General features: G+C 37.4%; 1 protein-coding gene across 4 annotated transcripts in view; it reads left to right on the forward strand.

The window, feature by feature from the left end:
* Positions 1 to 24,444, forward strand: part of LOC149287424 (inositol polyphosphate 4-phosphatase type II-like) — a 164,349-nt gene that overhangs the window by 16,826 nt on the left and 123,079 nt on the right. The window contains exon 3 of one of the 4 annotated variants that reach the window (XM_089492953.1): positions 18,552 to 18,559. The exons of the other annotated variants lie outside the window; for them this stretch is intronic. The gene's annotated coding sequence lies outside the window, so the exon portion shown is untranslated. The remainder of the gene's footprint in view (positions 1 to 18,551; positions 18,560 to 24,444) is intronic. 4 annotated transcript variants of the gene reach the window in all.

The raw sequence follows: 24,444 nt of genomic DNA on the forward strand, positions 1-24,444 counted from the left end.
TATATGTAGTTTTTATCTCTAGGCCAGTTTAGTGTTAGCATAGAGGTAGTGCATGTTACATTTAAATATCTTTTCTCCTATAGATTTTGTTCCCAATTGGATAGCCTACGAATTGACACCTTGCCATTTGTCAATGAAAGGAGCACTTTATGTTTTTTAGGGCAGTTACCAAGAATAAGTGTTTCTAAATGTCTCATTCTTCTCATTATTATTTAATTCCAAATGGCAGTGAATCTCTTTGGTGGGCTTGTTGGCACTGTAAGACCACATTTTCAAGACAATGTAGAGATAAATTCAGAAATTGTTAAGCGCCTTAATTCTACTACTTCACCCTAATTTTGTAATGTATGACCTGTCTAAATACATTCTGTTATATTCAGCATGTTAAAAATATGACTTGGCTAAATTTCACACGTATCTGATCTGCGTTTTGAAATATTACATGGTTGCAAAGACAAGGCAAGTACAGTTAGTAATGATACAGTCAAATGTGTGCCGGGATTTAAGAGCTATGCAGTTACATATTTATTAGAGCAAGTCTGCAATTTTCCCTAAAAATTAAATTTTATGGTTTGAAAGACTAAGCTAAATAATTTATGGGATGGGAAATAACCATCATACCTCCCCTTTTGTTATGTTACTCCCCCACTTTCGTAATAGATAATGGTGGGGTGAGAAGAAAAAATATATCACCACTGTTGGAAATGTATTAAAAAAAACCAGACAAATCCCAAAACATAAAAAATGAAAAAGTATTCTCTAAATCATATTGTAATACAGTATACATTGTACACAAATACAATATACCAAATGCCATGAAGTCTCACTGATTCAGCTCCTTGGTAAGCAATATAGCCATGAAAAAAATAGATAGGACTTCCAAACTTGGGGTATTTTGATATTTGACATTGACACAACCCCCATTACTATATACTAAGCAAGACATTGACGTGGTAGGCCTCTACCACTGAACCAGCATGCCTGTGCCACCTGTGCCCCTTTAGCAACCTGCATGTGCCACTTCTGCCCCTTTAAAAAAAGTGGAGCATGTTGACACCACATCTGGAAACCCAGCAGAAAAAATGTCGGCACAGAGGGGGCAACATTGAAAATAAATATGACACCAAGCCACAATGAACATATACTACAGACAGGCAGACAAGGCTTTAGAAAATCATTGGCTCTTGTGAGAAGTCATAGAACTGTGTGACTAGGCCAAGAATGAGCCTGTATTAAAATGTGAAGATGCTGAATGTAACACTTTTGTAACTAAATCCAGCATTGCCAACATCATAACTAGCACTTGAATGCCGAAACCCTTCCAAAAAATAATTCTTTAATGAAGTATACCATTGCCTTGTTCACAATTTTTTGGGAAACGCATACTTGTCTTGGGACATGAAGGCATACATTGATATGCTGTTGCCGTATATGTTGCAATAGTGAAAAAGCATTTGTGTTTATTTATATAATTAAAAGTTAAGAGGAAGGAAAGGCTAGAGTTTATCAAAGTGCTATTAATGCGTGTGAAAAAGCTCCATTTTAAATGGCTAGAAATTTTATTACAGAAAACTGGTTTACTAAACCTTATGGTTTTCCCTTTGAATGAGATGGAAGAAGATTATTATGATTATTATTTAATGTATTATTTATCTCCATCAAATTACTAAACATCAAAATTGACACAAAAATAGTATATATGATGTTGTCGTTGTACAATATTGATTGCTATTTTGTTTTGTATGCAAGTATTTCTACCAGTTTACGGATATAAAATCTTTGCTATATCACACAAGAAGGATTACAATTTTGAACTGTGTATCAAAACCAACTTTTATTACTAGTTCTTTTGTTCTCATAATGTGGGCTATTTGGTCATTATCATCATATTGATTCGTTTCTCAGGACTACTTTTTACTGTTTTTCCAGCAGCCCTGCACTAGAAAAGGCGCATGTCATTTTGTTTCCGTGCTCGAAGCTTTAGAAATAATTTCAGCATGTATAAAGAGAGTCCTAAAAGATAATTACTGCTGCTGTTTTTGAAGGAGTGCTTTCTGGGTTTTTTTTATTTTCAATTGCACATGTTCTATTAGACATCAATAGATGCATTTCAGTGATTTTCCAAAGAATATTTACAAGTGTATTTTTTACTTAGAAGGTAACTGTGACATTGACAATAATTCACTTTGGCATTTTTTTCTTGTATAGTGTTTGTTTTATTTTTAAACCCTTCGCTTTCAATGGTATTTTATACCCTGAAGCCGTTCACAACATCAATACACGTGATTGCCGTGGTTATTACATGTGACCTAGAAAGCACACTATTAGACCCATGCACTAGGAATCAGTAACTAATGGTGGAGAATTGCTTATGGTGTTCCAGACCGTCATAGTAGGCTTTGAAGCCCAATGTTTTAATCACACCATGAAACATCTTAAATATATGCATGGGTTAAATATCTCTTAAAAGTGATAATGCGTAACATTTATTGGCTTGCATCCTTGTGACATGACTTTTCATTATTTGGATACAACTTGTCTATATTATTGTACCAGGGAAGGCCAAGAGGGACACATATAGAAGAAGAAATGTTTAAACCAAGATTATAGTGATGCTGTTCAAATGTCGAAGGTAAAATATTGAGGGGTCAGTACCACCCTCTGACTTCCTTAGGTTTGCCCTTAAATTTCCTGAATTATATGTTACATTTGTAGCTGGAAATCTCTAACATACGTTGGCTTCCATATGAATGGGGATTTGGAGCCCTCAAAGCCAACATGTAGGACAACGGCATTAAAAAGAAAGTGGACAGAACTGTACAATAAGTTGAACAGCACTTCGCTATACACAGATAAAAGGTCTGCTCCTTAATACAGTAAGGGAATTAAAACATGCATGGGATAGGCATATGGCTGTCCTGAATCTGTGATGAGAAAGTTAATGATCTACAGCAGGAAAAATGGACAGGCTAGGTGGGCTAAATGTTTCTTATTTTTCATCATATTCTTTGTTTCTATGTATCATATCTACCATATCTAGATTGATCCAGGTTGGTCCCATGTGTGCTCATAACAGTCTTAACCTCTTCTTATATTTTATAGAATAAAATCTTTACAGATTAATGTTAAATATTATGGCCAAGCACAGGAGGTCAGTCACTCTATATCTGGGACCATCCTATATCATTATTGAAACCTGACCGGATACATAAAACACACATGAATATGCAGAAATCTCCAGACAGGTCCACTCTTGTTAGCAACAAAAGACGAACATTTAATCCACTTTATACCTGCAGTCCAGAAAAACCAATACATAGATTGAAATGTTTACCGGCAGTTTGGTAGCTGAACGAATGCAACCCTCATTTTTTCTTTTTTGTTCTCCTTTTGATTGTTAATCAGTCAGAATTGTATCATTGCATAGTTAAGTACGGCAATGGATCGTTACCTGTTAATTAGGTAGACATTTGCACTTTAGTGCATTTGAGGTTTTACTGCAATTACTACCTTATAACAACTGCTACGTGACAAATAGCTAAAGAATGCTGTTCAGAAAGTAACTCTGATCTCGGTTTTGTTATAAATTAATATAAATTAACGTAGCAAACCGCAAGAATAGACACGCTTGTGAGAAATAATACACTCCCTAAGCCCTATGTAGAACAAGAGAAGCACTAGGCTTTGAAATTATCTACAATTCTACAATGTAGATTCATTTTCATTTTTAGCAACAATCAAAAAGCTTTTGTTGCAATTTGTTTCATGTTGACCTATCAAAATATAATTCTCAAATTCACAATTATGTTTGTTATGTTATGTTTTTGTTCCATGTATGTATATTGCTCAATGCCCCCTTATATTATGTGTCTTTATCTTTATAAATACGTTGAATTATGTCTTCATGGCAGAGAACATTTAGGTGAACTTGGCATAACGGATAGAGAGTTGAGAGTAGAGGTTACAAAAACAGAGACTGTTTTGGATTTAAGGGAAGGAAAAAATGCAGATGACCACATGCAAGATACACTTGGAATATGTTTCATCCTAGGTGGATGATTAGATAGATATCATAAGCACAGCTCTGTAGCGCAGGCTGCACAACTCCTCAAGGACTGATGGAACCAGTATTAATTTTTACTGATTGGTAATTGTTATTTTCACCAAATTATCACTGTACAAAATTTTTGATATGATAAAGCATTGTCTGCCATCCAATTTGATGGCAGTTCGTGTCTTAGTTTCAGGATAGCTCTATGCCTATGCCCAATTACTCTTTTAGCCTCTACTACTTCTAATGGGAGGCTGTTATCTACCACCCTCTCAGTGAAACCACCTTACATTACACCACGACCCCTAACCCTCTTGTTTTATGACATCTTGTACTTTGTTAAATCCCCTTAAAAAGTTATTTTTCTATCACATCTCCCCTCTCGCGTCTTTCTTCCAAGCTATACATACTAAGTTCCCTTTAGCCTTTCCTAATAATTTTTTTCCTACAAACCATTCACCATTTTGGTAGCCCACCTCTCAACTCTCTCCAATTAACTGTACACAATACCCTGACCAGAGATCTATAAAACATTACAAGAGACACTTTTTCATTTTAGGAGGGTGTGCTCAGAGACATGGCCAGGGCACAGGACTTTATCAAGACTTTTACATGCCATTATGTCTTATTGAAAGAAATTGTCTCAGTTCAAGGATATTTTAGTGTAAACAATACTCATAAAATAATACTATTTCTTTTATCATACATATTCAGGATTTTAGAAGCAAGATTTTGTGGACACAGATTACCTTTTTACATATCACATCAGAAATACTATAGGCTTAATCGTGCTATTGTTATAATAATATTTATAATAATACTTTTATGTTAAAGGATGATGTTTTTTTTGTATCAGCAACACTCTAGGTCAGTGCTGTCTAGACAAGTGTCTTTTGGATTTATACAGTCTTTGGATTAGCGTGACCCTGATTGCCCCGGACAGTCCCTAAATCAAAGGAGCTGTCCTGAATCCTGGGCATCTCTGTTCTGGGAACATGTCATGTTCTGGAATGAAATTAATGTAATGCAGGTGCCCCTGTGAAACCCAGCAATAGTGCTGATGGAGGCTTCAAGCTCTCTGTTAACACTTTCAGTGATAAGCTGGCTGCAGAATTGTCATTCATTTTTAGAATATGAAAATGTTAATATAAATACCAAGTCACATGAGTCCGCTACATAATGGAGATGGAAAGGACATACAAAAAGTACACTGAGGCCAATATTACATATATATATATATATATATATATATATATATATATATATATATATATATATGTGTGAATGTCCGTATGTAAGCAAGGCTCCCAATTATAATGTGTGGACACCCTACTTGTGTTAGGTCTTGATACTACAGCTATGGCATATAATATAAAGGAATATATCCTCTTTCCCTCCCCTCCCAAACATAGTTTAGATGGCTGTGGAAAAAAAGGTGGTAACTGTGTAAAACTGAGTGTTTCTGATAGAGCTTTGCACCCATTCCTGTCCTTAGGGGTGCAAGGCCTTGAGTTACTTCTGTCTTTACCCCATGCTGTCTACCCAATAACCAGAGGATTTGCAGATTCTAAAATGATCGGGAGCAAAGCCTAACAATAAATGTGACAGGTGTCATGCCTATTCTGCAATTCCTATACCTTCATATATGCATGTAATAGTACATTTTATTTAATAAATATGGTATTAATAGTTTACCCAGCTGATTTTAACCTTACTTGGATGCTTGTGGCTTCCGTCCTCGTATCAGAGCAGTGTCACTTGTATCATGGGCAGCCTGCAGGAGTTTCCCTGTATTTTTCTGCTGGAAGGGGCAGTAAATGATGTCCCTTTCCTACAGCCACACTCACTGTAGCACCATATAGTATTAAGTAGATACTCTAACATGCTCACCATACATTGACACATACTCTCTCTGCTCTTCTCCTTTTCCCAGTCTCCCCTATCCCTAGACTCACCCCTGACACACACACACTAATACACTATAATAATGCCATACTGGCTCTAACACCATACAGTAATACACACGCAGACACACTTACTCTTACACATACACATGCTTTCTAACACCATACACTTACATAGTCATATACACACACTCTTGCATGTGGTGTTAAACCAAATATAAAAATATAACACAAAGGTTCGTCTACTTTAACAGATATTTAATAAGAGACAAAAACAAAGTAACAAACAATAAATGAGTGACAGCCCAACATACAATGCAACACTTTCCAAGACTAACCTGCAACCAAGATGGCACCATCCATGCAGGATGGTGGGCAGAGAGAGACTAAACTAAGATTTTGCATTCAACAGGCATATAGAATCACTGTAGGTGTGCCCTCGTTAACAAATCAAAAGACATGTGATACAGGAAAAGTTCAACTGACAAAAACATTGACAACAATACTTATGTCACCACATTGCAGCTCTCCAGTTATTCTCTGCCTACCTCTCCACAATCACACAATCTCCTTCATCAGCCCCCCCCCCATCAGCCCTCACTCTTACAGCTTTCCCTCTCCTTCACTCAGGAGTCCATGGACCCTTCATACTTTCTCTACAGCTCTCACAGCGGGCTACCTGGGGGCAGGATAGGTGGAAGTGCTGCGGCCAGAAGAACCTCCCTATTATGCCCTATACAAAGGATGGCCCTGTTTACATCACACCCAGACCGCCTGAATGCCCATTCCCAGAGTCTTCAGTGCCAGTCAGTTTCCAGCTAAGATAATAAAGCCTCCAAAATTGTTAGGCTGCCTGATGAGCATTGTGATATTCTTACAAAAAGACTGTAGATTGTAAATGGTCAGAGGTCCCTAATACAGATAAAAATTGCTTCTGCATCAATGAGTTAAATGTCATTTCACAAGCATCTGTGACATTAGCATACACAGTATAGTGGGCTTTGTTGTTATTTCATAAATCACATCTCTCTTCATCACACTGTGATGTGGCCTTTTATCTTGTAAGGAACTTTAGATCATACAATAATTTTTTTTGGTAAACACATACCATACGTGTTCGTTATCATTCATACTTCATTTGTCTGCCCTTGAATGTGAACACCTCTGTAGTTTTTAACTTTAAAAAAAATAAATTAACTTGTATTTTCTCAGATCTGTTGCGATAACAAAATCATGATATGCAATAGAAAACTACACAGAATTACTTGTGACTTGTTAATTTCTTTTGCAAGGTAGTGATGAAACTGACCAGATGTACCAATATAAATACTGTACGCAGGCATGTTATGAGTGGTGGTGAGTAGAAAGAATATCAGACTATTTATAACCTGTTAGATTTCCCTATTGCGTCACCAGGATCCCTGGCGCACCACTCCCTTGTAACCAGCCCATTCACACTATGGAGGATTGGATCCAGCCAGCTCTGTATTCTGTATCCACACTGTCTGCCCTTAAGAGGTGGAGCGTCGGGATAAGATGTTAGAGAGGACACCAGCAGTAATGGTGCTCTTGGTCAGGGCTAGGGCAGCCTCAAACCTAAATACTCTACCTCATACACATACCTGGGAACTCTCTGGCTCAGGCTACCTGGACCCCCCCCTTGTGGGGTGCAAGTAGGAAGGCCCGCTGACAGTGGGCTTTCCTGATGGCAGTGGGTGGTCCCACAAGGTCAGTGGGAGGTCCCACAAGGTCAGTGGGCAGTCACTCTGATGTTGCGAGAGACACACCATTTTTGGAGGGGAGTGGGCAGGGAGTGGGCCGCACTGCAGAGCAACTCCTGGGACCTGGAGTTTCTCCGCAGTGACCCTGAGAAGCCGTGCTTCACCTGGAGTCTTAGGGCGAAACCTTGACAAGTATGCTCATACAGCCTCATATGCAAAAAACTGCTTCAAATAGATACAGGTCATCTTATTGTTACTGATTTTCTTAAATAAAGTTAGTAGTTATAAGCAGACTTGGAGCTTCATTATTGAAATAATGCAATTTGTGGCAAAAAAAATATAAACCCCAGAAGAATAGCTGAGAGAAGGAGAGTGGACTCATGCAGACACCGCATCTTTTTTTTTTACACGGGTATAATTATATGAATGAAACCACAGATGCATTTTTTTCTGAAAGAACAGATGCTACAAAAACGTTAAGACGTTCATTATGTTCCAAATTACATCTATTTCACGTTCATATCCTGTCAAAAAGGAGGGTATTAGATGATTATATATTGAAATACATCGATCTATGTTAGATAACAGAACAAACAGTATAATGAGATTGGAATAATAGAGTTATGAATAGGAAGTCGGGCAGGAGTCATTTTTGTGACGTTACATCAGATATCTTTTGTTATGATTTGGTTATTCAGAATAGAGATCCGAAATAGCAAAATTCACATGGAAACAATGAGAAGCTTAAAGGTATACCAAAACCATTAGTGATGCTTCCTCAAACATTGTGTACATTTTGTAATGTGTATGTCTTGGTGCTTGTGACATCACAACTCAAGCGGAAATCCCTTCCCCCTCTCCATTTTTTGGAAGCTCTTTGCCCAGCTTCACCAGTGAGATAATTTAGTCTAAGCGTAAAAAGCCCCATTAACCCATTGTTAATAAAACCTTCTTTTTCAATAGTACCCACATTGGCTGAACCTATGACTACCTAAGTTTGATGTTGAATGTCTGTATTTCATCTCTTTGGTAAATGACATCAGCGGTTTTTGACGCCAGATCCACTCAACCCTCAAATAAGTCCAATAACCTCAGGAATGATGCGCGGCACACTTTTCATTTCTTGCTGCAATGTCAAAAGAGGGCATCTGAATGGACCCCCCCATTATAAATGTCTCTAAGCCCTCCTTCTCCACCTAGGGTCCAATTAACACCGGTCTGACCCCACTGTTGGCACAAAAGCCAACCCCTAACCCTTTTTGCCAGTCTTCCTGGTTCAGGCCCAGTCATGCAGCCCATGCTGCTTATATCTTGGCTCACCTTATTAGGGTACTTCTGCTATATTGTGATATTCTCTGTAACCACTGAATATCCTGTCTATGCCACTTTAGTGTATTTAACACCTGGCAGTTATAGGCATCTTGACTGTTTAGAGAATTATGCCTTCTACCTCACGTTTTTTCGATACTCGATCATTCCAGTGTCTCTTTTTTTAAATGAACACTTATACTCAGCTTTTTTGGTCTTTTATTTCAGTCAAAAGTTTAAGCCGAAGGAACTCTGGAATTAAATAATTGGTTTTTTGTTGTTTGTTTATTTCCCCAACCACATACCTTTCATATCTGATTCTGTACAGAGGTACCTACGGCAAAGTAATCCCAGACAAATATCAGACTGTAATGCTAAACAGCTAACTATATTAAGTATATATTATATTAAAGTACTTACGTTTTTTGCTTTACTTTATATTCTTTATCTCTAGTGTATTATACCTTTAAAATATACATCAGAGCTGCTTGTCGTGTTGTACCACACAAGGAATGCTGTAAAGCAGTATGTACATTCATTATGTAGAAAATACCTTGAGGATATTTACCTTTCTGAGTACAGGGTAATAAACAGACCTGTTCATAAGAGGAGTAAATTACATCTGAAAAGATCTAGAACTCTACTAATTGAAAATAGTGTTTTGGTTGTTTTTTTTAGGCGCCTATAAATTAAAAGAACTCAGCAAGAGTCCAATTACTTTTCTGGCTTGTCACTGTATTTTTATACTACTTCACGGAAATGTAAGGGCAGATAATTAAGCTTTCTCCACACTTAACAATCTTCCTGAATTGGTTTTAGAGTGTCTGGTCATTTCTGTAATGCTTCAGGGATTCTGCAAATGGTAGGATCTTGGTCCCAAATAGGGATAGTCTTGCCAAATCTGGGACAATTGCTTGGTGTAGGACTGGACTGCAGGAGTAAGATGAAGCATCTGATTTTCCTTTAGTGAATACTGTGCCTGACCAGCATACATGGTAAATCAAGAATGTTGTATCATATCTGGAAACTTTTATTGTAGTGACCAGTTGGTGGCAAGACAATTATTATAATAACTCTCATCAGAGCTAGGAACTTACTGGGTTTTGCCCAGATTCTCTGGGTTTTGCACTGCTTCTCCGGTGCTCCAAGATACTGTCCTCCAATTCTGGATGGAGGAGGGTCATTTGCTCACACCAACTAATTGTCATATCTGGGAACTTAATGGCTGCGGGTACCTGGAGACCCCCTTGCGTGATGTGGGTAGGAGGTCCTTATGGCGACAGTGGGTGGTCTCGCCAACGGCGCAGGACACGCTATTTTTAATGGGGAAGTAGGTGGGGAGTGGGTCATGCTGCATCAGAGCTCCTGCGACCTGGAGTTACCCTGTAGTGACCTGGAGAAGCTGAGAGTTCCCAGATATGCTAATTGTGCAGGTTTCACCTATTTCCCAGCTCAAAAAAACCTTGGTGGACCTAACCTGGTGTGGTTGCATGACTATTCCCATTACTTATTGTACCCATACCCTCTTCCTGCCACCTGTAAGGAGGAGAAGGAAAGCTCCTGTGGGGTCAACCCTGGGAGCGTCCCATGTATGGCTATTGTTTATGAGGAGGTAAAGGCATTAGGAATTGACACCTGTATTTAAACAGAAATTTGAAATGGGGTATTACAGCGAGAATGCTCTGAATGGAATGCTTAGTTATCATTAAATCAGAGTGCTGCTCTAGACTGCTTGACCCTAAGATTGGTATAACAATCAAGAGGCTCTTTGGCAATCCCAGAGAGTTCCCAGGCCTGCATCACACACCATGTTGGATAGATAGTACAGCAACCAGCGAACAGAGAGACACACAATGCTGAATGAGTTCCCTGGTGCAAATTACCTGTTGTTTTGTTTTGTTTTTTAAATCATACTGGTGCCAGCAGGTTAACCAAAATGTTTGTTCCTTTTGCATGTGGATCTCATCTAGGGATACTTGGGTGGTCTGATGACATACATGCAATGTCATCCTCAGATGTATATTGTTAAATACATTTTTTAATTATCCCTAATATTTACCTAGTAATAAAGATTTGATTCAGACTAATGGAATTATGACCTCTTGAACCAGAAGACCATTAATTACGTTTTCAATATCCAAACCTTTTCACATCACAAAGTCCCAAGCTGTACAGTAAAAATACCATACCTGGAGCCTTCTCGACTCTGGCCACCCGGAGCCTTCCCTTGCGGGACGTGGCCAGGGTGAGCGGTCCCGCTGACGGCAGCGGGAAATACCCACAATTAAAAGGAAAAATGGGGGAGCGGGGATTGTCAAGACCCCACTCCCGTGACCCGGAGGATTCAGGTCTTTACCCGGAGAACCGGAGGAGCAGCGCTCACCCAGCAATCTCCGGGTCAAACCCGGAGAGTTCCCAGGTATGCAAAATACATGACCATGTGATAGTTCAGCACTTTAATGTTCCTCGTGTATAATTAAGTAGGGGGGTAATATCATACCATGGACATGAAGAAAACAGAGAAGGCAAAGGGAATTTGATTTGTTTCCGAATTTTACAAAAAATGGAAAAACACCTACAAAATACAGTTAAATTAACTGAAAAATATTCCAACATGGGAAACACTGCATCTAAATAACTATATAAGACATGAGTTAAAATCAAAGGCAGTGAACTCCTGAAGGTTGATTCTTTCTAAATGATCTCTATTACTACCATATGGATAGAGCCGCAATTCCATTAGAACTGGTTAAAGTCAGAGCACATAACTGTTTAACAAGTTTAAGCAAAATTATCATTAAAAATGCATATGTTCTCATTTAACTGACAGCCGCGCATTCATGCACCATGCCACTAATGCCGATAGAATATTTGTTTCTGCTCAGAAAAAAAGTCATTATTTTTAATGAATACAGGGGAAAAAAATGATCATCCATCCCAGTTTCTGAGCTTAACGGGGCTAATGTGCTAACGAGAGTGGCAGGAGACAACTAATGCTGATTTCAACAGGTCACAGTGTGAGCACAAGGGAATCTCATGCTTTTCACACCCTTGTTAATAGGAAGGAAGCCCACATTCTATATTTCTCAGTGGAACCATTTTTGCTTGCATAATTTAATACTGTAACTTTGTTTTAAAGAATTTTCTTAATGACAGAATAAACATGGTGTGAGTGTGTATATTTTAACAGCCTTGGATTCCTTGTTTACAGAACGATGGTGCCATGCCATTGCATGTTACCAAGGGCTTGCCTTCCTACGCAACTGTCTTTTTTTATATAGCATCTGTATTTAATTCAGGACAGTGGGTGGTTGAGCAGTCCAGGGTATAATTTTTTTTTTTACTTTATAGGTACTAAATAGAGCACATTTCCTTCATGGGTGCTGTGCTGTGGTCTAATTGAGCTTATGTAAATGTTTAATGATAATTTTCCTTTAATGGTTGCCATTTTTTACATTTGTGCAGTGTCTCTGCCTGACTGCATAATTAACATGCAGGGCAATCTACTGATAATATATGGGGTTGCACCAAAGGCTGTGTTGAGTCTGCTTCTACAATCTAAATGTATATCAAAAGAACTGTTTGGGGATTAATAATAATAATTATTAATAATATAAACGCTACTCTATTCATGTTTAAGACAGAGACTCTTTATAAAGGCTTAAGTTCCACCTCGTTATTACTATTTCTAATAATTTTCTGCTAATTATATCATCCATGGATAAATGTGCTTAAATATATTGAAGTGATGCAGTGCACAATGTATAGCTTATTTAAATGCAAGATTGTTGGATATATAATGTTAGATTTTAGATTATTTAGTAACCATATTATTCCCACCATGTTTCCACTTTTTCTTTAAAGGCCACTTGATGTCTTCTCCTAATTCACTGATTAACAATAGCAGGCATTCAGCTCTGATGTCTGAACATGGCATCTTCTTTTACGTCAGCTGAGAGTGATGTGGAGTGCACTATATCAAAGTAAAGTCTCATTCAAATTACCTTTAAGTACCTATGCTAGGGGGTCTTCATGTCACAAAACTCCCTATTGTTAAACAAATGTTTATTTGTGTTTGATCATTAAAAAGAGGTGTGGAAGCTGAAGCCATCGCAGGAGGAAGGCAGCTGCAGTTAAACAAGGAAGGACATCATTATTCAACTCTAAGCAAAATAATCTAGTACAATTTATACTGTAAATAATAAGTTAATTTAGCCTCTTGCGGTTTCATTTAATCTTCAGACAAATTATATTATAGATGTATCTGGATCCCTGTGGCCAGTATACATTCATTAGCCTAATTCATTGGGGAATGCATTAGATTTATCCTGTAGAAAATGAAGTTGATTTTTTTTAGCCATGTTTCAGATGTTTATGTTTCCATTAGATGCCATTGTTCTGTTTTTCAAACTGTTATTTTGTTTAGACTGTTGGTTTCTCTATTTCCGATGTGAACAATAATGTATAGTTACAGACATTCCAAACTAGGTCCCTGCTCCCCGGATACAGACTGCTCATTTCATGGGGCACTCTGGCCGTCATATGTACTTTAATGCATATGCTAGCTATGTGATCCCTTTACATTTGCAAATGCATGGGAGTATTTCGCAGCCATTGTGTGTGCAGGAGATGTGCTTGGTATGTCTTGGTATGGAGAATTGGATACACCAAGACATCTGAACAATGCTATGCTTCCAACTTTGTGGGAACAATTTGGATGAGTTTGGAACATGGATGGATGTGTTTGGTGTGGAAGAACTTGACTGGCCAGCATAAAGCCCCAAGCTCACCTCAACCCCATTGAACATCTTTGGGATGAACTGAAACATAGATTGCGAGCCAGACCTTCTCATCCAACATCAGTGTCTGACCTCACAAATGCTCTACTGGATGAATGGCAAAAATTCCCACAGAAACACTCAAAAAAATGTTGTGGAAAGCTTTCCCAGAAGAGTGGAAGCTGTTATATCTGCAGAAGGGAACCAACTTCATTTTAATATCAATGTATTTAGAATGCCCCTGTTGGTGTAATGGTCAGATGTCCCAATATAGTGTATGTAATTGTGTTGATTTTATTGAATAATTATCATCTGATTGTGTGACATTTGCTGCTTTTTCATTTTTTGGGGGGGGGTCTGTGATGCAACATAAGTGAATTATATCATACAGCAATATGCTATATAAAGTATACTGCTGCTCTTCTACATCTGAATTTCTATGCTCTCTATCTTTCTGTCTCCTATTTACATAACACTTTGTGCTCATCAAACACTTCATTCTAAAATCATGGGCACATTTGTTTCCATCAAGCAACGACAGCATTAGTAAGGTACTGATGTCGGGTGATCAGGCTTAGCTTACAGTTGGTGTTCCAATTCACCCCAGAGCTATGTGCTGTCAAGTCGAGTTCTTCTCTTTTACACTTTTACCAATTTATCATGTTTTAGGGTACAAAAATGTGCCCTGACCTCTAGCACTCAAACCATCTCTGAAGCAGACATCCCAAATATTCCATTGATTCTTGGTGAAATAAAGTTTTTATTTATACATCTTTTCTGCTTTCAAGAGAACATAAATACAATGTCAGTCATTACAAATCACTGCTTACATTTGAGAAGGTACGTTTTTAACTCTCAGTAGCCATTTAATCCGACATAGTACTAGACTTTGTTCTGCGTAATTGTGCTCTGATCAATATTGTGTCATACACATTGACATTACAATTTAGCTATGGCAATTATATGGCTATGTTAATCGTGCCACTACTGTGTGTTACATGGATTTATGAAATGCTTATTGATTAAGAAAACCGTGTATAAAAATGTAGCCCAGAATTTACAGTCTAGTAGTTTATAGAGTGTCTAAAATTTGCAATGATTTAACTGACTGAAGTAGACAAAAAAATGGACTTTGGTCCCTTAATACCTGTGATCTCTTAAGAACCACTCATTTGTATAACAGTTCACGATGAAAAACTTTAAACCATGGAGGTCATGTAAACCCAGCATTTTATTTTTTAATTCATGTTGGAGCCCATTTTGAATGGACTTTGATGTGTTTTACTAAGCAAATTGGGAGTATGTTTTTTTCAGTTATTGGGATTAGAAAATTAGATTTATGTCTTGTTTTCAGCAACTGATTGAAACAAGTTGCCCTAATGAAACAAGTAGTCTTTATATGTAATCTTCCTGCAAATACTCAGTAGGTCTCTAATAAGCAATTACATGTATGTTAGCAAAACCGCAGTTTTCATTCATGTGGTTGGATCCTACTACTCTCACTGACTTCAGTCGGATCTCAGCTCCCTTTATCTAGAATGGGAGTTCTACTGAGCATGTGAAAAAAGTATACTGCATAGATGCAGCTAGGGAGGAGTTAAATAAGACAGAAGAGCTGCAAGAACAAAAGAAAGCCTGTACAAATTTACATGGAGTAAAAGCCATTACCATATAAAGTTAACATATGTATTTAACATGATAACCTGTGACAAAACCATGTATTTGCAAAGCATGGCTTTGTTGCTGTAACCATACATGCCAAGTATGCATGTTTAGGAGGGTCTCTTGTCCCTCATTGATGACCTTGGTCTGTCCAAGTTCTGTAGTCCCTTAAAAGTTATAATGTGTATAAAGAAACAGCAGAAATTGTGTTGTAAATAAAATAAAAATTCTTATTGTACACAAATGGCCATCAAAAGTTCCTTATGTCACATAAAACGTCTAAAAATCCCTGTCCCCTAACTGTATCTCCAACCAAACCCTCTAATACCAAAGTGTCTCTCTTTGGCCATTTCAGATATATTTAAATGTGTTTGCCTTTCAGAGCTAGAAGGCTCCATATCTCTAACTAAATGCAATGCAAATTCAATAGTATGGAACACCCTGGGCAACGAATAGACATCGAAACTCTGAGTACCAGATAAAGGGCTATCTTCAACGTTGCTTACAATATTCTATATTATTAAAACAGTCTGTTGATTAACATTTCCCCTTACCAGGGCCAGATAAATGTGTGCAAAACTAAGGCTAGGTAGAAAAAAGAGTAGCCATCTTTATATGCTAATTTATATGCTAATTTCAATCTGCTTAATTAACCTGGCTAAACATTATGAGTGTTATAGTTACACGGTGTAGAGGTAGGCAGTATAACATTTATGTGCTTCATGACATTTCCAATTTCTTTCAAATTAATTTTGTTTAGGTTTAATATTTTCGCCCAATAGACATGCATATTGCTAAGCAGTGGACTTCAAATTAATGTTAGTGTTTATATTGCATGTTGATTAGCAGAGACTATAATTCACCCACGTTAAAAGGGTTATATGGAAATAAATGCTAATGTATGTTTGTGGCTATTCAAGTAGCTCCTTATATATTCAGCCGCATTGTACTATAAAACAGAATAACAATAACGCGAAGACAGTAATGTGCCAATAAAGCCAATATCTGTCACTCTCGTGCCCAGTTGGAATAAAACATGCGGCCTTAGCACATAGTCTGTTAGAACTAGGAGGCGACGTACACGCCAAATATGCTTAGTCAAGGTACCTGGCTTGGTGTTTTGGGAGGACTTCAAGCCCAACTGTGCCAGATCAGATCCGTGGCAATCAGTTTTTACACTCAAGTATATGACACCTTTTCATCTAAACGTTGTGCTTGGCAAAGTCTTGGCCATTGTATGGTTGCAATTACTTAACCTGCTGACAGCATGCAATGTTATGATTTATCGTGGGTACTTTTATTCTGTAGCCTAGAAAATGTTGCAAGGTTCACGTGTGCCCTGAACATCCAATATTATTCACCGTCTACACTTTTGCTAGATAAAAGGTATACTATACACATGTTCTAGAGATACAATAGGCACTGACCTACTTACATAGGCATTATAAAGGGTCAAACTCATACAAAAAATCTATGCTGCTCCTGTTTGTATGTTATGTATACAGTGCATGTGGAAAGATTTAATAGAACTTGTCTCTCTGATATTACAATACATTACACAAAGCCAACGATATCTTCTACCAGAAGATGCTCACTGAGGTTGGGTTAGGGAGTTGAAATGTTTGTCTTGCCTACACACAGAATACACACTTTTAAAATGATGCCTAAAACATTGGTAAAAGTAAAAAGTAAAGATAAGTAGATATGCGTATACATTATATTGGAACATCAACAAATTAGGAAATATTTTAATACTGTTTTGACATTTATTATATTGTGATGTCTGTATAAGTGTATATATGTGTGTATGTATGTTTATATGTATGCACATGGTGCTGACAGGTGATTCAGCTGTGAGGCATCAGAAGTTTAGCCGGTTTAAGTCTTGTCCTCCCTCTTTAGTCCGATCAATTTAAATCCTGCTTCACAGGAGGAACAATTCAGTAGACAAGGTCTGGATTGCAGTCTGTACTTAAGAGCCCACATGCCCTCTTTAAAACAGTTGCAGCAGGTGTTGCCACTGATGGAGCAGTTTTTTTTCCTCTAGTCTCCTCAGTACCCAGCTGCTACGATTCACTACATTTCTCTTACTGCATGAGAGATGTTATTGTGCCAGAGCGATTGCGTGTTTAATCCAAATAAGCAGCACTTGAAAGAGATGTGCCAGTTCCTTCCAGCGTAAAGGGAGGATGCAGAAAGGTAAGGAAGCAGTGGGGGGGGGGTGATAAGGGACGCGAAAATCTGTTATTTCCTTGGGGATTCATATTACGTATGCAGGAGCTGCTGAGAGTCGGACAACAGTTTTTGGGACATAGTAAATGCAGACGTACAGTAGCTGGAATCCATGACGTACTATAGCTTATGTGTAATGTGATGCATTTTCAAGGTGAAACCACTATCATTTTAAGGACACTTGCAGCAGATAGCCAAAGACAAATGTATTAATGCCCTAAACAAAATCTATGATAAACTGCAGTGCTTGTTCAATTAACTTTCCTTTTGCATCATCTTTAAAGACATCATCAGTATTGTTATTAATGAGTGACTCATCTGGCCGCGTTGATTGGTACCGTGGACCTATTCAGGGTTTGAACCTATGCAGATGTCACAGACAGAATCTCGATCAGTCTTTGGTGGGTCTCCAGCCAAGTTTTAATTAGTCTACTTAGTAGCAATGCATTTCCGCTGATGTCTGTTTTATCTGGAAATTTGGGATCTATTTTGTGTTGCATTGTATTAGATTTAATTATTTTTCCCTTTAATTCCTGAAGGTGATTTATTGCTCTTTAGACTACGGCTTTACAAATGTTATTTAAAATAGGGTTTGGGCTTTCTTCTGAAAGATACAGGTGACTATTACCGTAAAGGAAAGCGAGACGCAGCAAACATGGGTGATAACTTATTCATAAAAAACAGCAGGCTTCATACGTTAGATGTGAACATGTAGAAGCAGCTAGCTCATTTTTAGGATTTCTTAGGTAGTCCTTGTGTTGCCCAGTATGTGAAAAATAACTTTTCCTTAACTTCAAACATTAAGGACATTGATGAGTGGACCAGTGGATATGATACATGGCTTTTAATGCCAATTGTAGTTTTGCATTTTTTGGCTACGCATGCTTGATTACAGGGACAGACGTCATTTTAAATCGCATTACTTAATTTGGTACATTTAATCCAGACGTGTTGCTTTAAGGGAACGTTCTGGGGCCATCAGTGGTTTACTTCTTTCTCCGAAGATAAGCAATTAACTGTGTCTCTAAAAAGCAGAACAAGGCAGGTACATGACAAGAGATTTGACAACTCTTGCTTCTCCACCTTTCTGGCAGCTCCACTTTATTAGAGAATGAACGTAACACAAGGTACATGTTTTTCAATGTTATAATTGGCACGTACAGGTGTTTATTTATTTATTTTGCGAGATGGCTTTATTTCTGTGCATTTGTTAAATGGATTCACTGACAATGATCGGTGACCTGAATTCTCTCTCGCTCCCCTCATGCTTTGTTTTTATTTCATTGCCTTTCATTAAATCATTTATTTCAAAAAATGTAAAAGTGTTATTCAGCTGACCCATGGTAAGTAAATAGCTACTGGAAACGTTGTTTATAATAGTATCATTGTTAAGTAAAGTAGTTAATTGCTTCCCAAAAACAAAGATGTTACCTTGACCTGCATTGAAGAGAATGGAAACTGTATTGAATAAAAGAGACCATTTGTGCAGTACCGACCTATCTAAAAATCGAATAAAAAGATTATTTTTACTATTATTTATAAATCTAAAACTGTATTGCACTGTTAAATGGGGAAAAAACACATTTGTGTTACAATGAAAGAAACATTTGAAGATGCGTGCTCATCTTATTGAGAATCTATACATAAGGAATGAACGGTTTTAACTACAGGTCCAAGACAGTTGTAGGTAAAATATTTTTGGTGTTCCTCTAAGAACATCTACTGAGCTAGTTTCATCAGGGTAGGAATGCAGGGAGAGGTTATGGTTTGCTGACAAACAGTTGTGAAGCAAGTATGATGAAGTAAAGAACACAGTGAGGTAGAGAATATTGTTATCTAGTGTTGGCTAGTATTGGATTGATGAGATTTACTTTAATGATGGAGGACTCTGGTTGTTGGCGATGTAATAGGCTTCTCTGATGAAGCTGGCTGTAAATATTGTAGTTTATTCTGTAAAGGAAGAGTTGTCCAGGGCGTTAGCAGGATCATTTTTGTTTGAACACATTTATTTCACTATTCGTTATGAAGGGCCTATCTTGGTGAGCTTCTGCTGCAGGAAGAACTTGGCTGGTCCTGTATAATGCATAGATCAATCAATAAGATTTCAAAATAAAAGATTCCTAAACCCATTGAATTATGCATCATACAGGGTCATAAGAAAACTTTTTTTTTTGCTGTAGAACTTGCTATCAAGTACTGTAGTAAGGGAATGGAAACTCTCAGCTTCCCCTTTAATGAATAAACCCCTTTGTTTTGTAGTTATGTACATCAAATTAAAGTATCAGTTGGTTTACTATCTACTTTATACTGATAGTCATGGTAAAATGAGGTTGGATTTGCTTCATAGAAGGAGTTTTACATGGTTAATTTTTTTAAAGATTTTATATTTTCTCTTGTGGCATAGAAATGTTGTTAGTTTCTACGTTTTTAAAAAAAATGTTTATGTAAAGTAAGTTTGCTCAGAGGTAAAAAAAAAAGTTAACCTCTACTCTTACCGTTTACAGAAAAGACGGTAGATATGAATGATGGACGAGAGCTATGGTTTTTGCATTAGGCTATTGCCTATGATGGACATTTATACTCTTTTTTTTTTGTAGCTACCTCGCTCTAAAATTTCCCAAAAATGCATTTACCTGCCCTGAGCCCTTGCAGTAAACCCTTTTTAGTGCACCATGTTGATACCTTGTTCTCATGATGGCAGGAATATGACGTTTGGAAAATCATCTGCAGCCGAGTAGGACTACAGTACCAAGGCAGTGATACCTACATTGCAAGAGACACAGACAGAATAAACAAAGCATTAAAGTAGACATTATGTGTATCTAATCTAATTCAACAAAAGTACACAGCGGTCTAATAAAAACTGTACTAATTGAAACTGGAACAAGAAGCAACAAAGCCAAAATTGTAAATATTTTGGTAGTACCATGCGCCTAAATTTAGGGGACTTTCTCAAGGCTGATAAATTAGTTTTGTTTGAAATACTAACACTAATAACAAACACAAAAGCGTGGCTAAAAATAATGCCAGGTGTGTAACTGGCTGCTCCAAGTACGTCTGTTTATGTGATTAGTGCTACCAACAAAACATGAGCCCATATTGGCACACCAGTCTATTGTGTTCTGAGTAGCATCTTGGGAAATACTTTTCAAAAATTATTTTCAGTCCTTTTACATATTAGAAAGACCCACCTGGTCTGCCCATTTTTCCTGATATAAGGATTCAAACCCCAACTCAGTAGTTTACATCTAAGATAGATAATGGTCAAAATGTAAACATATTGTATTGCTTTATAAAGAAATGAGTTTAAATCAAAGAATGGCAACTTTCCAATCTCACAGTCATTTAATGTCCCTTTCACTTTTGACACAATGTATCATCTAATGACTAGGCTTCACCGGTTTTCCTCTGAACACTTGAATGAACTGTCTTAGTTAGTTACATTACAAAATAGGTCAAAAGTTTACTATCGTTAATATGATAAAAGCTAAAGTGCAGCCTGTAAATTGATTTCAGAGTTTGTATGAATGTTACCACAATCCTTTAGGGATTACTCAATGTAGTCCACCAAATGTATCGGTTTGTCTTAGTCTGTCAATTCTTGTCTTGTCATATCCCTTGAATTTATGTATTGTATTAAGCGCTGCGTAAACTGTTGGCGCTATATAAATAAAGGATAATAATAAATAATAATAGTCTTTCTCAACCAAAAAAAAAAAAAAGAAAAGAAAACAGAGCACATTTTTGGCCTAAATATTACTTACAGGGTTTATTTTTCAATTTCTTTTTCCTGCATCCATCTGTAAAGTACAAGTTTTTTTTAGTAACAAATATAATATATATGTGTGCGTGTGTGTATATATATATATATATATATATATATATATATATATGTGTGTGTGTGTGAGTGAGTAACTGAGTACACATTGTTTTCAAATGGAAAAGATCAGTAACAGCTTTAACATCTTTTTAAAGCTAAATAAAAGGCTAAATTCATACTTACATCATAAGTAAAATACACTGTTGAATATAATTTATTGATAACCAGTGTCACATCCTAGAGGCAATTTACTGGCATTTTGCACTATGTGGGTCAATGAATACCAATGTGCATTTTACACTTGATCAAACTTTGGCAGTTTTCTGTTTGTTTTTTTCATTCTAACTTTGTTTACACCATGAAAATTGAATGTGTTGATCTGTGATAAATCAATGTTCATATTCTTAATTGTGCATTCTGATGGGCCTTCTTTTTATAGTTTCTTCCCCATTTATGGTATAGCTGGTCCTTTTATATATTTAAATTAGCCCTTCATGATGTATAATAAGACACATGTTTTAAATCTAACTAGTTGGTGTATAAACTAGGAAAACATGCACCAGTGACCCGGCACATATAATTAGAAAGTGATTATAATATATGTGTGATATTGGGAGTTATGTACCTCCGCCAATACTGGTGCAGTATATAGTGATGGGGGTTATGCTGTACCACTGTCAATGTCTGTCTTAGTATATAGTAATGGGAGTTATGCTGTACCACCATCTGTGTCTGGATCCCTATATAACAATATGAGTTGTAGTGTACTACCCTCTGTGTCTGGATAACTGTATAATGGTAGGAGTCATGCTGTACCACCATCTGTGTCTGCATCACTATATAATGATAGCAGTCATGCTGTGCCACCATCAGTTTTTGGATCGCTATATTATGATATATTAAGTTGTGGTATGCCACCGTCTGGGTCAGAGTATATTGATGGCAGTTATGCTGTACCACTTTCAGAGTCAAAATGTGATTAAATCGCTGAGTTTGGGGACATTTGTTTTACTACAATTTTTTTAATTCTCTGTAGTTTGAATATCAATGTCCTTGTTATTTATTTATCTACTTTCCTCAAGATATCCTCTATAAAAATATAGTAGGTAGGGGCACAAAAGGAACTAGTTACGGATTTGCCCTTACTCAGCAGCTTCTATAAAGTCAGAGCGACTGATGTCACTGACACATTCAGTGTAATGCTGTTTGGGGACAAAGATGTAATTGACTAACTGTTTGGAGGTAAGTATGGCACTGACAAGCTGTTTGGGGCTGAAAGACGACACTGCAAGCTGTTTGGGGCTCAAAGATGGCACTGACAAGCTGTTTGGAGGTAAGCATGGCACCGACAAGCTGTTTGGGGACAAAGATGACACTGGTAAGTTTGGAGGATAGAGACGGCACTGGTAAGTTGCTTGGGTATAAAGATTGCCCTGATAAGTTGTGTTGGAAAAAAAGATGTTTAGGGGTCAAAGCTGGCACTGTGGGAAGTGAGTGCCCTAAAAATTAGTGGGGTTAGAAGCATGTTTGTGAAGGGGATGAGTAAGCAATATACCCACTCTCGCATATGGGCGCCAAAAACAAATTCTTGCACCCAGGCATCAATCACCCTACGCTTGGCCCTGGCGACACTGTTGTGTACGGTAGCATGAATGAACCAGCTACAGGGTTATGGGCGGCCAAGGCGCCCAAGGCTCGTTGAGGCACGTGGGGCTGGCCTGTGTGGCCAATTCTAACAGATAAGCTACTGTAGCTCAACTTGCTGAAGAAGTTAATGCTGGTTCTGTTAGAAAGGTGTCTGCAGACCAGTCAGGGTGTCCACTGCTGAAAGAGCCTACAGTGGGCACGTAAGCATAAGAACTGGACCACAGAGCAATGGAAGAAGGTGGCCTGGTCTGATGAATTACGTTGTCAAGTAAATATTACCAGACTTCCAGATTATATTTTTTTAATCAGTCAGTTGTAAGGATTTCTGTATTTAAGAAGATTTAGTGGATTTTTGTGTCTCCAAGTCTTGATTAGTAAGCTTTGCAGGGCAGTTAATTACTGATCTACCCTTTAGCATTAAATGTTGTTAAATTGGGTGAAAGAAGCCCCAAGCCATCTAATCTGTAACAACCAGCTCTGGGATTTTTGCAAAAATTACAGCACTCAACTTCTAAAACAGCCAATACATTTTCACGCATGTGTTTTTAAATCAAGGAACTGAAACAGCAAATCCCCTGTTTTAATCTTTACTATCTTTAATTTGTACAGTACACTGCAACAAACACTGTAGGATCATTGGATTGGGAATGCCACTTCTGTTTCACTTATTGTATTTAAATGTGTGCACTTATTGGCTCACAATTGTCTCAGAATCTGTGCGTAGATATTATTCGTTTTTGTAAGTACTGTATATTCTGTTTAATATTTGAGCTGATCTTTTTCAGATAATACTGGAATTCTTTATAATAGTGAATAGAGAGGTTACCACATTCTTGATTTAATGGGTTCCCTTGCGATGTTTGATCGACCAAGTTCAGTTCGTACTTCAATTTAGCTGCTGAACTCTGGAACCATGGAACTTGGACTAGCCATTGGGCATAGTGTGCAAATGACCCGTAGGCTTTTACTAGACAGAGCTGCCTATCAGTGTAAAAGTGTAGCATGCATCAGCACCAATGTGGCTTATCAATTGTTGCCCATCAACTGTTGCACTTAACTGATGTTTTGTGACATCCTTTGTTATATGTTGGGTTCAAGGGAGGAGTATAGAACGCTAAACTAATGTGCTAGTTTTGTCACCTTTTCCCACTTATCTCAGCTTCCTCGACGTAAAATTGTCCCTTATTATGAAGCCATATATATCCACTGTATATCTTATTTGTTAATGTATGTATTTAAATGCATTTAAATCATTAAACCATTTAAGAGATAACTTAAGTAAGGAAATATATTTTCCACCACATATGATTTTAGCAAGTTG

The sequence above is a fragment of the Sceloporus occidentalis genome, unplaced genomic scaffold (assembly GCF_023333645.1).
Source record: "Sceloporus occidentalis isolate IW3139 unplaced genomic scaffold, rSceOcc1.0.p SCAF_61, whole genome shotgun sequence".
In the NCBI taxonomy this organism is placed as follows: Eukaryota; Metazoa; Chordata; class Lepidosauria; order Squamata; family Phrynosomatidae; genus Sceloporus; species Sceloporus occidentalis.